The sequence below is a fragment of the Taurulus bubalis genome (assembly GCF_910589615.1).
Source record: "Taurulus bubalis genome assembly, chromosome: 17".
Classification (NCBI taxonomy): domain Eukaryota; kingdom Metazoa; phylum Chordata; class Actinopteri; order Perciformes; family Cottidae; genus Taurulus; species Taurulus bubalis.
In genome coordinates, this window is record NC_136605.1 from 13500093 (window position 1) to 13514959 (window position 14867).

At 43.7% G+C, this 14867-nt stretch overlaps 1 protein-coding gene across 1 annotated transcript in view; it reads left to right on the top strand.

The window, feature by feature from the left end:
* LOC306749646 (mitochondrial import inner membrane translocase subunit tim16-like) overlaps positions 1-14867 on the top strand; it is a 106271-nt gene that overhangs the window by 56947 nt on the left and 34457 nt on the right. The gene's annotated exons all lie outside the window — the stretch shown is intronic.

A 14867-nucleotide genomic window follows, 5' to 3' on the forward strand; every position in this document is an offset into this window, starting at 1 on the left:
AGTGCCAGATTCTTCTTGGAATAATCTGTGGAATAGATAGTTTGGAGCACGCCAACACCATTGTTTCTAATGATCCTACAGAATGCTATGTGGGTGTGCATGACCACAGCCACACATGCATATATATGACAATACATGTTGGTGTTAAATAGATAAATGTATATTTGTAAGCCGCCCACCCACTGCTATTTACTGTCCTGCACATACTGTGGTTGTAGTGGGGTCACAGTGAACCGCTCTCCCTATGTTTATGACACACTTCATAGCATAAGAAACAAAAAGGCACACAGCAGCAAAGAACAAATCCAATACTTTGTTTCTGAGATGATGTATCAAAGTGAAAACACAGTGGCTCTGAACATTTTTCTGTCCCTCCAGAGCCACTGAAACAGTGAAAAGCTTGACACAGGCCCTCTCAGTGATTCACCATAAACACTGCTCTTTTCTCTCCAGTTTCATATAACCATACCGTGTCAACTTTGTTTGGCTGTATGTCTGCCATGTTGCACGTGGCCACGCATCTGTGGATAATTTACTTTGTAGCGTTCTAAACTTGGAAAGACGCTTTCCGATGAGCCTGATCTGCTTCTCTGACCATAGACACTTTATAAATAACACGCTTTTTATGTTGTCATTACGAAGACTGGCGGCCAGTGCTGCTGCTTGCCAAACAAGTGTCTCTAATTCTGGATGAAATATACAGAAACAGAAAAGAGTACTGTAGATCATCAGGAGATATATGTTACTGTGATTTAAGCCCATTTCACCTGAACCCAAGCCTTCCAAAACAAACGCCCTGGTAGAGCATCAACAACTCAGTATTTGAAAAGGAGGGAGGGGATGATGGAGAGGACAGAGGAATGAGGGGAGATAAAGAAGAAACTAGTTGCCGACAGGAGTCTGCATGGCAGTTTATCATCTTCTGCTATCAAGTAAGACGGCCGTGGGGGGAAGAGGCAACATCTCTATCTGTTGACCATTTCTCTTCTTGCGACGGCTGTTTTGTCTGTTTAGTCTTTTCTTTTTTTTCTTTTAACTTTTTTTACTTCTCAAGGAGTAGAAAGCACTTCTTTGTCCATAATGGCATCAAAAAATAAATAAAATATTCCCCATGTGTCCTGTTATTACTTTAGATAAAGTCTCGACCTAAGTTTATTGATTTGGAGGTGAGGGTAGTACAAAAAGTTGTCTACAAACTTTTTATGTTGGTTGACTTGAATGCTTGAGGGAGCTTATACCCTATAGGGCCTTGAATGGTGCAGCAAATACCTGAATGAAAAGCCAAGCACAGATGGAGCTTACACACAGAGAACATTCTGTTCGCGCACCATATATATATATATATATATATATATATATATATATATATATATATATATATTATGCAAAACTCGTTTTGAGTGTGTTCATACGTGTTGGGAAAGAAATGCACATATTCTGTCTAATTGCCTTGCCTATATGCAAATCTTATTTTTTATTATTGGTGAATGCCAGGTTCGTCTGTCCTCTGTTAATAGAGAAACATGTACTTATCTCAGTGTATGTTACAGTAGCATCAGAGCTGCTGCCAACTTAAATAATGTATCCTTTTTCAAATTAATTTGCTGCTCTTTCTGTTTAATCACTGCCTCAAATGTCAGAACTTGGAGAGGAGATCAAGGGTTTTTGGGGAGGATTTGAGGCAGAGGAAGGGTATCATCACATCATACCACAGTTATGGCATTTATTTTCCTTCTCTTTCAGCATACTTTTCTTTCTGCTCCTCCTTGAAATTGCAGCCTCATTGGAAAGGTTCCCTGATGTCTTATTTTTCCTTCTCCAGTGTATAAACTCAAACATGGCATTCCCCTAAAAACCCACTGCCAACGGGTTACTCTTATTATTCAGATAACTCTTTCAGACAGGGTATAAATGTTATTCTGTGCAGCCAGACATCAATAACATGACCCCACTCAAACCCCAAGGCTTGATTGAACAAAGCAGCCCCGACTAACAGCACGGAAAAACTACCTGAACTTTAGCAGTCATGCAGAAAAGTTGGACCTGCTAATTGTTGCAGTTGTTACTTGAAAGTCTTGTCCAGAAAGAAACAATAACATCTGATTGCCACAGCTTGTGGTCGGCTACAGCTGAAAGGGTTGCAGTTATCCCATAATTTACTTTAACAGGTGAGTAATTACATGTCCAAAGTTGTGAAGAATCTTTGAGACATGCCTCAGTTGTATAAAAAAAGTCAAAGGTAAGAACATTTTAACTGTAGTAATTATTAACGTGTTCTTCCACTTTCAATAATGACACGTATTAACGTACAAATTTAACGCCTGTGCTTTCAAAAACGGTTCTCTGGCTCAAAGCAGTTCTTCATGGAACTGTTAGTCTTACAAAGAACCCTTAAAATTCTGATTCTGAGTACAACCTCAGCCCTTCAGAAAGTTTGGAAAAATTCGGAACCCTGATTTCTATTCTGAAATTCTAGAAAGTGTGGCTGCTGTGTCTGTGTACAAAAACAAGGGTGTGTACACAACAAGGGTGTGTACAAAACAAGGGTTGAAATGGTTTGGGAGAATCAAGTTGAAGCGCATGCAGTGTATATGTAGAAGTGTATCTGTCAAAGAGAGAGTCCCCATACTTTATGTTAAAGAATGCCTGTTCAGAACAAACACGGTATGCTCTCTGGTTTTGTCTGAGAGAAGTATCATAATATGGGACTGAAGTTGCCCAAAAGAATGCAATCCCATTCCTTCCGGAGATGTAGAAACCTGACTTTGGTACACTATATCAGGGCCTGGGGGTTCGGTGCCAGAACATACAACAACATCAAGGCAGCCATGAGAGGAGAGCAAGATAAAACTGAGAGTATTTTTCTTAGAAACTCAACGTGGTGATTCTAACGTGGCTCTAACGTGGCACATTGTTTATTTGAGTGTGCCTCATTCCAAACTGGGCCACGCACATCTGATAACCAAATGGAGGAGAAACTGTTTGAGGATGTGGATGTGGAGGAGTTCAGTCAGTGAATACTGCCAGGTCACAGATAAACCGAAGCTTGCTAGGTTACAGTCTCCTGTTTTCTTTCTTTCTGGATAAGAGTGACTTGTGCAGGTCTTATCAGTGGGTAAGATAAGGCACAATTGGGGCGTCACTACAGTTTGGAGCCACAGATTACCGTCGTGCTGAGTGACTCCTGGCTGTGTGGCTTCAGTGTTTTGAAGTGTGTGCAGGTGGAGGGCCCAGCGAGAGAGAGAAAGAGAGAGAGAGAGAGGGAGAGGGAGATAGCAGAAAGACAGGCTTGTCATCCTGCATGAGGAGGAATGCCCCTCTCCCTCCTTGCCTTCTTCGTCCTCCTCCTCGTCCTCCTCCTCCTCCTCCTCCTCCTCCTCTTCCTCCTCTCTTGAGTTGTAATTTCCTTTTTGCTCCCCTGCGCGCTTGTTGAGACATTCCTGAGACCGGCAGCAGCTGAGTTTGAAAAAGTGAGCTTGTCTATCTCACTGGCTTGGCATTCAGAGATTAACCGGGAGCCATTTGCGGTTTATAAACAGACGATGGATTGGATAAATTATGGCGCTGCTTATATGAATGGACATTCAAACATCTTCGTGACCAGATCTGTTCTCTAACAATTCTTGTTGCATCTCTGTTTTCTTAAAGCATGTGTTGAAGTTTTGTGGGTTGTATTAGAATAAAACGTGTTGGCTGATGAGTATGTAGAATTAACCCAGGGGCAGTAATGATAAAGAGAAAATGAAGAAAGAACCATGGGAACGTCTTTGCGCAACACTAAGTGAAATACAGCCCCTTGAAAAGAAAAATTGAAGGGACAAAACGAAGAAAAACATTTCCCTCTCTCCCTCGGCTCACTTCTTTTCCTGCTTTTTCTTTCTTTTGAAGATGAGTAGGAAAAGAAAAGAAAAGCAGGGGAACAGTGGAGACAAAAGCAGGGTTCTGTCAGCAGGGGCACCGGGGTGGAGAGCTGGATAAGGCCCGGCTTTGGGAGGGTGAAGTGGGTTTCAGCAATTAAATCCCGGCAGGCCAAGCGTCAAGAGCCCTTATCTTCAGAGCTGAAGGCCAACGCTGAGGGGCAATGAAGGTTACAAGAGGGGGAAGAACACTGCGGTGTGTATGTGTGGGTGTGGAGGAGTGGCGGGTCACTGTGCACTTGCATAATTCAGCAGAGACTACAGGGGGGCACCACGCCAAGTCACAGTAAGGGGATAAGGCTGCACACTACAGAGTGCATACTCCCATCAAAGAGGCCCCTTCTCTTCTGGGACTTAATCTATTAAAGGAACAATACTTGTGGTATGTGCATTAGAGTATGATTTACAGTGTTGTAGGTCTTGTGATTTAGTTCACTGTGATGCACTACTAAAATATATTACTACGGCAGCTCCTCGTTTAGATTTACTACAGTAGCACAGAGACGTGTATACACAATGGTTGTAAATGATAACTTAGGCAGCCCCCCCCAAAAAAAACCCATGTCCCTGGCCCGATGAGAAGACAAAGGACTACTTCTCTTAACACACACTCCCACATCCTAATCCCTATCTACTGTCAGCAACGTCCTTGCCACAGCTGGACCTTGTTATCACCGATCCAGTGTGGGTTATCCGTCAGCATGACAAAGGGGTCGAAGAGAGAGGTGGTACGGTGAAACAAGAGTTGTGTAGAATATCCGAGGATGAAAAGATTACTTATGGAGTAGCACAGAAGAGAAGGGAGCATGTTTGTGCAGAAACACGTAACGCAACTATGAGTAAAAAAATGCCGGCTGTGCTAATGTCGATCGGTTGGTATGCCTGCAATGCTGTGAAGTATATGTTACAGGTGTGTGCGACTGTCACTCTATTGTAGTGCTCTATTACTGTTGTACCTGTTAATAAGACGATGTCACCTAAGCAAACAGAATATGTGTCATCCGACAGGAAGCCATGTTTGAAGACGGAAACATGTTGGCCTTATCCTCATCCAAGTTTTCCATTTAGGGGCTTTTGAGGTGCTCTGGGATTTTGACCGGATAGTAGGAATGTAGATTTGTTGTACTTGTATTTATACTGAAAATAAATCACGTAAAAGCTAATGGCTATTTTCTTTTGTAATTTTGTCCTGTCAAGGTAAGCTGCATCTGTCTATTTTAGAGCTTGGATATATCCAAAATGCTTACATTTGTGAAAAGACAAACGGATTAGGTGTCTTAACATAAAGGCTGGGCCGCGTAAAACTGATATAATGCCGGTAGGAGCCTTTCTAAAAAGAGAAGGTATTCCAAAATATGCTCTATTAAATGTGCACTTTCATCAGGGTCAGAGTACAAACATAGGGAGGAAAGACTTGTATGTCTGACACTGGCAACACTCATCTTGAAGCCACTATATCATTGCTATGCTTTGTAGTGGTATGAAGGGAAATTAGGAGCCATAATAGATTTACAATGTACTGCATCAACAAAGCTTTCCAACTGACTTCAGCCTGACAAGACCCTGTAATATCACATCTATCTTGCATCAGCTGTGGTTGACCCTTTGATTGATATCAAACTTATTTTTATTTTTGTATTCCTTCCCTCATTCTACGCTTTTCGCTCCCTACACTCTGCACGTCTAAATAGAGCTTCTTGTTGGTGTGAAGGCGGCCCTCAGGATTTATGCTTTTAACCAGACCCGCTTATGAGGACAGTGTGAAGCCTTACCATTAGAGCCTGCAGCTGGGGGACTTGAAAGAGAGCATAATATAAAGTCCAGGGGTGAATGGGAGGGTAGTGAAATAGTAAAACTCTAAGAAACAATGAATATTTGTTGCACTACAGGAGGGATACGGGGCAACTCTGTGTTTGGTTTTCTGATCCAAGCCGGTAGTTACATCTTGCAATTCCGTTTGTGCTAAAAGAAAATTTGTTTGATTGTAAAATGGAACATTCATTTTAACAAAAAAAAGGAAAGAAACCCAAAAGTCAAACATTTATTCCTATGCAGAGTTCATCTGGTCAGATAGCATCAGTCCAAAGGACAACAATGTCTGTAAACCAGTGAGGCACAGAGCGACTCCTTGAGGTCAGAGGTCAGGCTGAGATTAACGTTTCCACTTCTACTCAGTATTCTGTGTCTTCTGTTGTAACCGTGGCCCAGACGACACAGATAACAGGCCCTGTTCGACACGGACACACACCCAGCTCCGGTTGCACACACGTACACCTGAAGCTTGCTGGTCCTCGTCTCCACAACAGGTGCTTTCTCCGCTCCTCCAGGGCAACATGAAACTCAAAACCTCTGGAGCGTGTCTGAGTAAAAGATGCGACCTGCGCCAAAGCTCCAGCCGTAGGCGGCTGCACACTTTAGAGCAGAGAGCAGGTGAGAGGGGAGTGGAAGCAGGCCGAGGTGGTTGGCCGGGCCGCCAAAGTAGACCAGGACTGGGACTCGCAAACTGCAAGTCTGATACTCGTGCTTTCGAGCAAAGAGGTCAGACACTTCGGACCATTTCCTTTTGTTTTAGTCCTGCTTTTTTATTTATAAAGGCACATATAGACCCTCTTCTTCTCCTCTCTCTCTCTCTGTAAGTTTACACACAATGTCCTCTTGTTTTGCCCGCAAAGGGTTGTCTCAAAACAGACACCCGTCTTTCATCACAGCACCCTGCCCTGTGGCCTCTTGGGACAGATAGTCGCTGAGGTCACAGTCCCATCGCATCTGTCTGCGATCTTTACCACAAGACTCTCACGTTACACAGACACAAAGGATGTCAGAGCGTGGGCCTCATCTGTTTTATTATTTTACTGTGATGTTTGCACAACTTTTGTCAATCCCGTGCCTCCTTTATGTTGTCTGTGGGCTAATCAGCATGACCCCACTGCTCTGCTGAGTCTACCTTTGATCTGGCTTGAATCAGTCACAAACAACAACTGTGCCTTCTCTTACTCTCTCTGTCTCGCTCTCATTATCCCCGGCAGCAAACCACACAACTGCAGTAGTTACAGTCTGATGTGTCCAAAAGGACAACATCAGCAGGAAACGGTAAATACGGCACCCTAGTGTCACAAAGCTGGACTTTCTTCGGGCCTTTTCTTCAGGCCTTGCCTTGTGCATGACTGTGCAAGTTGTCTGGATCCCTGACCCTAGATGCAGTGTGGTCCAGAGCTTTGTCGTCCTGTCAGAGACTCCCGAAGCGAACTGGTCTCCCCTCTCGTGCAGGGACAGGGCAATGTTTGTGCTGTGTGTGTGTGCTTGCGGTGAGCAGTGGCTGGGCGGACCAGTTTTATCACTCAGCCACAAGCCTGGAGTGATGCGCACACTCCAACACTCGGGCTACCCTTCTGGCATTTCTTCCAGTTCCAGCATGAATTCAATGTTAGTCTGTCACCTGACCACATGATCTTTATCTACCTGGTGAAATACAGATTGTGTATATCTCTAAGCACTTTTTTTATATCACTGATTAAAAATAGAAGGTGGGAGTATTTCCCTCATTGTCAGAACATCTTTGGACAGAATGCTTGAACTATCATTATTATTGTCTTAGTATGGAAGATCAAGGGGTGGCCTAAGCTGGATGTTGGCGCCGTTTTTGCCTTTGTCCTTTGTTGCAACTGCTCTGTTTGCAAGTTCAAAATGGAGCTCCGCTAAATCAAAGGGTGTGTATGAGTCAGGCGGCAGGCAGGCACACCGACTGACTGTAGGAGCGGCTGACAGGCAGGCCGACTATCCTTGTTAGACAAACAATGTCACACGTACTCGCTGAGGAAACACTCGCACACATGATCCCTCAACCTGTCTGCTCGTCGGTCTGTGCATCTGGATCATCCTTCTATTTCTTTTCACATACTGTCATTACTTATCTGAGCATTTCCTCTGGCCTCCAACAACTTAAATGGGCCTTGACTGAGTCGGATTCAGTCAAAACGCTGTCAATGAATGTGCACACGAACACTTGTCCAGCTAACAGGTGCCACTTATTGTTTAAAAACGTCCTGCAATTATTTCTAAGATCCCCTTCTTCGACCTTGTCACCTTGTCTTCCTCTTGCTCCTCTGCTCACCTCTTTCCTCTCTCTCAGGTTTGTTCATGTAGCTGGCAAGGGTATGACAGGAATCTGACGAACAGCCCTGCAGGGCCTCGTAGCAACTATGTAGCTGTCAAAGTGTTCCTTCGGCTGAGGACCTTGAGAGAGCTCAAGGCTGAAGTCATGGAATGGTAAACAGAAATATAGTTCAGCGCTTGTGCTAACAGGTAAACACACAACTTATTTACCTTGTTAAAATGCAGCTCAACATCGAAACTTCACATACAAAGCCATAGCTCATTGGCACAGAGATTTGGTATAAGGTGAAGTCTTACACAAGAAAGAGATCTTACAGAGCTCTTCCTTATTCGGTGAGAGTTGGCTGAAGTCTAAGGCAATAAAACGTGAAGGAAGATTACAATGTCAGCTAGAGGAAGGAGGCAGGTGATTTATTGATTATTGGATGTTGTTCACTATAACTCATGACCAGTGTAGCGGCAATCTTGTCTCCGTCCGGTAATCCTTATTACCACTACTGTTACAGTCTGTGTATGGGCAATGAGCTTGACACTCATTGCCCATTTTAAAAGTTTACTCAACAAAAAATAAAGATACAAGAATCATTCAGTGCTCAACTTGGCAAACTGTCTTGCTCCGCAGACTGATTAACCTCAACTGATGGATATAGGCTCCCTAACGTAACTTAAAGGAGCATTTCAACACACTTTTATAAATCTCTAAACACATCTTATTAAAGTCTATTTAAAAGGCAATAGACAATATATTGTCTTGTAACCCTTTTTTAAAGTACGATTGAGCTATGTCCATTTCAGTCAGTGACATTAAATCAGAAATGTTGGAAGCGTACAGTGAACTTTCCGCAACTTCCATTTAAAGGCAGGCATTGTGCAGTGCTTCCTGTTTTTCAGGCCCCTAACTTCACACCCTCACCTTTTCTACGAGTTACCGTTTCTGATTTTTCTTGTCATTCTGGCCCGCAGGCTTTTTCCTCCTAATAAAAATGTGCCACACAAACAAGATTAATGTGAAACGAAGATCGCTGCTGTTGATCATGTCACAAAGGAATTTATTGTGAAACGGCAACCTGTGTTGGTGCCGCGCCAGCGCCGCGGAGGCTGGCTGGCCAACCAGCAGCCAGGCAGCACAGATCCCTGCCCCCAACACCGACATGACTCTTCTTCATTGCCTCGGGTTGCCCTGCCTTTATCACCTGTACCAACACTTGTTTATCACAGTGTAATTTTTCTATTCGTTATAAATGACAAGCACCCGGGGGCCAACATAAGTCTTTAATCCGTGGTTTGATAGTCATATTGACATGCGTACGGCACCGATTAAACTAGTGAGCACTACTACTGTAGCGAGTGTAAAGACATCCATCAGCAACAGTCTATTAAGACATCAAAGTTGACCCTCAACCCTACAATTGCCTGCAGCAGGTGCTCACTACCAGGAGATTCCTCATATCCAGCACATACAAGGTGAGAGAAGAGGGGGAAGGGAGAGGAGATTAGTGACAGTGGAGGAATAAATAAGTGAGCCCTCTGAAACCTCTTCCCTGAAGGCTTAAATCTACTGAGGAATTCATTGTCCATTTCTTAGAAGACCATCAACATACATTTGAACTCCTTCTAATTCACACAACTTAGCGGCATGATCTGCTTATGATGTATGTTCTGCATGGAGAGGCTGCTCTATTATACACAATCGTATACAGACACAAACCTAAAATAAGTAAGATCCTTTAAAAGAAGCTGTCTTGGTGTTGTTACGAGGGATATTTATGACTTCAGTAGACGGGATTTGTGTCTGTATGTCTGTGCCCTATGGGTTAGTCAGTCACACTGTCATAAACGGAGAACCTGAGACGACCTGTCAGACTGCCACACAGAAAGAGACGGGGGGACGACGGATGCTTTGTTATTGTAACAGTTAATGGCAATTTGTCTATATAAAGAGCAGTTTGTTAGCTTTCACATCCGTTCATACACGTCATTAGGGGAATACAGTAGATTCCTGAGCTGACCTGTAACACACAGAACAATGCCTACCTGTGTGCGTTCACTCACAAGCTTACCAATCTGCTTGTGTGTGTGTGTGTGTGTGTGTGTGTGTGTGTGTGTGTGTATGCTTGAGTGTGTGCGTGTGCAACAAGGAGTGTGTGTGTGTGTGTGTGTGTGTGTGTGTGTGTGTGTGTGCACGCTCTGATGTCAATCTGTTTGTGTTTGAGTATCTGCATTTCATGGAGGAGCACCCTTGTTTGCTCTTTCTATGTTTGCTTTTAGTTAAAAGCAATATTAACCGACCGATTAAATTATACGCGCTCACCTTGGTGCCAGGACATTAATGAGCAAAAAGGCAGGTAAGACACACGCAAGATGTGCTTTAACTCGTCGGAACCGGCTTTGATGTTGAAACTCAAAGGATTAAGGCCCAAACTGTTTATTTTGGCATTGAAGAGTTGCTTGTATAGCAAATAAGTTGCAGCACTAAACGCAAATGCCTTAACCTCAGAATGGGAACTGGGCGCCTCTGTTTTCCCCGAGGACGAAGCGGCTGCTCAGAGAGACGTGCAGAAGCTGTAAGGCAATTAGCGAGAGTAGCGGTGCGCGTCCGGAGGTCCGAGGCTACGGTCTTGTCCCGCGCATGTGTGTGTCTTTACAAGCGCACACAGTTCCTGTCACAGCTCATTGACAACTAACACAGGAATGAGGGTGAGGGGTTTGTAAAGTAGAAAAGAAAGTCAGAGCGACAGTTTTCACCACAGACGCAATAATAGGCGATAACCCCGGCACATATAGGAGGTTTATTAGTTTAGTTTTTTAGTGTTCGAACAACAGTCTGCGTATGTAAAACAACAGAAACACTATTTGTTTTCTTAGTGGGACTTTGTCCTGAGGGGATCTTACACATAAACTACACTGTCAGAGAACCGATCATTCAGTGCAACTGTGCAGCTCATTGACATTTTGTTTATAATTTTTAAAAACCTTTACACCAACTAGATGTTTTCACGGTTACATGAACCGAGAAGTCTACACTAGACCCACTTCTCCATAAGTCCAGCAGGCAGACAGGCCCGGTAAACTCCAAACCTTTCCCTTTCCCCTCTGTCTGTAACCCTACACAGCCGCACTGTATCTATTAAATGCCGTGTGTGTGAAGAGAGCTGCTCTTGTTCTCCTGCCAGTCGTGTTAAGAGGCTCAGAGTTGCGTGAAAGGACCCTATTGAGGAAGCCGGGTGTTACAGTTAACACAATAAGGACCGCCAACTGCGTGTAATTTGGGTTTATAGATGCAAATATTCAAAAGAGTGTATTATTATTATGACGGGTGTCTTTGCTTCCGTTGTGCTTTTCTTTTTTTTGTATTACAATGGAAAAGTTATTCCTGGAAGGTTCGTATCCTGGTACCCGGCCACGTCTTCATAATCTTCATAATGTCAGATTACATGTATTGCTTCACTCACCCAGTGAAGAAGCTTCCTCCTCTACGCACGCTCCACTTTTCCTGGTTTCAGGTCTTCTTTCCCTGGAAACAACACAACAGTTGTAGCCGTTAGCCATACCGTGCATGCATTTTTTTTGTTTCCTCTCGACTTATTTGGAATCCAGCCCCCCTGTCATGCATTGTTTGCAAGCAAAACAGGAAGTTTTTTGCCTGTTAATTGGTTGGATTCCAGCTGAGTGCTGGCAGGCCGTGTGGCAGCACAAGAGAATGACAGAGCGGGAAAGGAAGAATGCAGGCCGACCGCTCTCCAATCTGTCAGCTCCTTGTGCTCTGGTATCGCACATCAGCCATGGCCCGAGAGCGTGTGTGTGCGTGTGTGTGTGTGGACTTCCTAAGAAAACATGAGACTGCTTCTATGAGCCCCCATGTGTTGCACTGTGTTTATAGCACAGTTTCTGGTGTGATCTGCCAGATTAATTGAGTTTCACTGTCTTAAACTGTTCCTGAATGAGGTGTTCACCAAACGTAAAAGTGATATAAATTGATATTTTTCCTATAAAGACTGACATTTAACTGAATTTGACAATTTTGCTAATATTTCAAAGCAGGTATAACGTTTTTCCTTCTCAATAAAGGGACGTGTGCTTTACCGCAAGTATTTTGATTAAGTGTGCGTGTGTTTGTGTGTGTTTCAGACAAGTAGGGGCCCTCGGTTCTCTTATGAAAGCCAAGAGCAGCTTTAATTGTATGTGTAGTCAGCTGGCAGGGCCCAAATTGACCGCACTGTTTGTGTGTTTTTATTGATTAGCGTCTCATTATCCGTGACAACAGGGTGGTTTGTGCCTGCGCCCATTTGTTTGTTTGAATGAATTCAGCCTTAACTACTATTGAATGCTATTTTGGTGTGCGGTTATTGGATCATACTGTAAGTTCTAAACACAAAGTGACCACTTAATAGATGTTTTATTAGGTGGAGACATTTCACCAAGAGCCACTACCCCACTTGTTTTCTAATAGCAGACTTTTAAAATGTTCATATAATTGACTCAAGGCATGGTCATTCAACAGTTTCTCCGATAATTAGAGGAGATGCACATAGCCTCTCTCCGGTTTCTACATCACAGACAGTGGAAACATACTAGAAGAGTGAGTCGCGTGTAGTTAGTATGAATAGTTGTAACGTTAACAGTCTCTAAGTAATGTTTTCAGACCATACTTCATATACCTGAGCTCTGAGTCGGGTGAAAAGCAGCAGGACAAACAAACCACGTGTTATACATGATTGTGTAACACCTGAAACCTCACCTCACTGTGCATACAGCACCTCTGAGTCACCGTGCAGCACACATGCGGAGTGCGGCGTTTACATCTGACAATATTGTGTCCCGGTCAGTTATTGTGTGGCCCGCTGACCTACTGCGAGGCTTGTTTATTTGTGTTTATTTGTGTTTTTGCTTTGCTGCAAAGAGGCTTGTGTGTGTGTGTGTGTGTGTGTGTGTGTGTGTGTGTGTGTGTGTGTGAGACACAATGATGCATGCTTGGTAGTGGGCGAGTACATGCAGGGGTTCCTGACAATCTTTTGTGAGTTTACTACTGTCTGATGACTCTTGTGCGCTGACCCGGCCGTGGTCAGTTTCCAGAGGTCACTGTGAGGTCACTCTTGTCTGCATTGTAAATATTTAGCTCAGAGTGGATCTCTGCACTCAAAATAGATTCAAATCATCTTCACCACTAAGCTTCCTGAATGACTGTAGTACTTTTGTAAAAAAAAGACAAAGCTGCCGACAACAATCTCCCTGGCTTGGTATGCCGTAATAGCTCAGACCGCCTTCTCCACATCTTTCCATGAGACATTTGGTCTTTAATTAAAAAAAAGACTATCTTTTAACCTGCCAGTTACTCTTTGCCATTATTGGTTTCCTTCCATATGTATTCTCTTTTGAAGGATCTATTTTTGTTATTCTGATACTTCTCAGCCTTTCTCTTCACTATAATTTTGTTCTGTGTTCATCTGTTAAACATAAATATTGCCTCACCCTTCTCCTCCTATGTTTCTCTTTTTCTCTCTGTGTCCCTCCCTTTCTCTTCTCCCATCTGGTTTAATCTCTCCCAAAGCAGAAAGTAGCTGAGCAGTCTGGACGTAATGTTTGAACTTGTCACGACCGCTCGGCTGTTGATTTCAGTGTCGAGTGGTTTAGATGTGGGCTGATGCTCAGTGGCATTCGGATGTACACATTTGCACGTATACATGCACAGATTTTTCTCTCTCAAGCGGCCTCCTGCTCTCTCAAGGTGCGGACAGCAGTCGATAACAACACTATTTTTGTCCCTGGCTGCGACGGGAATAGATATAATGCAAAAGGGGACCGGACAACTTCAACGTCGAATGATGTCATACGAGAAAGAGGCTGTGCGCGTACGTGCCAATTTGTATGTGTGCGACGTGCCTACATGAGTGTGTGTGTGTGTGTGTGTGTGTGAACGAACGACGTCTCTGAGGACAGTCGGTGACTTGATGGCGAGTAGACACACACTGACCTGCAGGTACACACCATGCATATTTACTCTGCCGTCTTATCATTCAATCCATATTCAGTAAAACATTAATGTTCATCTCAGCGGTTAAATATTTGACCGTTTTGACGTGTGTGTGTGTGTGTGTGAGTGTGTGTGTGTGTGTGTGTGTGCTTGCGTGTGTGCGAGTCCTTGCTTTGCTCTTGCCCAGCAAGATCTGGATCAACGCTCATTTCCTAATTACAGTGTTGGCCAGAGGTAATTACAACCTTAGATTATGAGCTGTTTCTCTTCTTTTTTTATGGTCCACTGAAATGCAGCAATTTGTGGTGGCTTTCTGGGATGAGCATCCTCTCTCTCTCTCTCTCTCTCTCTCTCTCTCTCTCTCTCTCTCTCTCATTCTCCATCTGTCTTTCACTTTGCTCTTGTCCCTCAGTACTTCACTGCTGTTGGTTTAGGAATTTGTGGGTGTTTTTTGAGGGGCTTTTTGCAGATTTTGCAATGAAAATTAAATGGTAAAAAAAAAAGAACCATATAATGTAAAGCTTCAGCGTGTAGTTTATTTGTTTCATCTGTTAGAAGATATACAAACTGATACATCTGACAATAGTGAGCATCTGTGGACACGGACGACAGCAGTTATTTGAGGTTTACGCTCAAGCTGGGGCACTCCAAAGCCCTCAGAACCCTTTGCATGTGCGTGTATATTTATGCAAAGTTTTGAAGTGGTTCTTCTGAACGCATCATTTGGCTGCATCGGCAAGCTCTTCTTCAATTTAGCTTGGCAGGCAGCGCAGGCTGTGGGGTTTGCCTCCGCATACCGCTGGGTCAGCATTGATGTGAGGCCCTTGAAGCCAGGGGTTTTATTTAAGACGCCTCTTTGAGAGAGC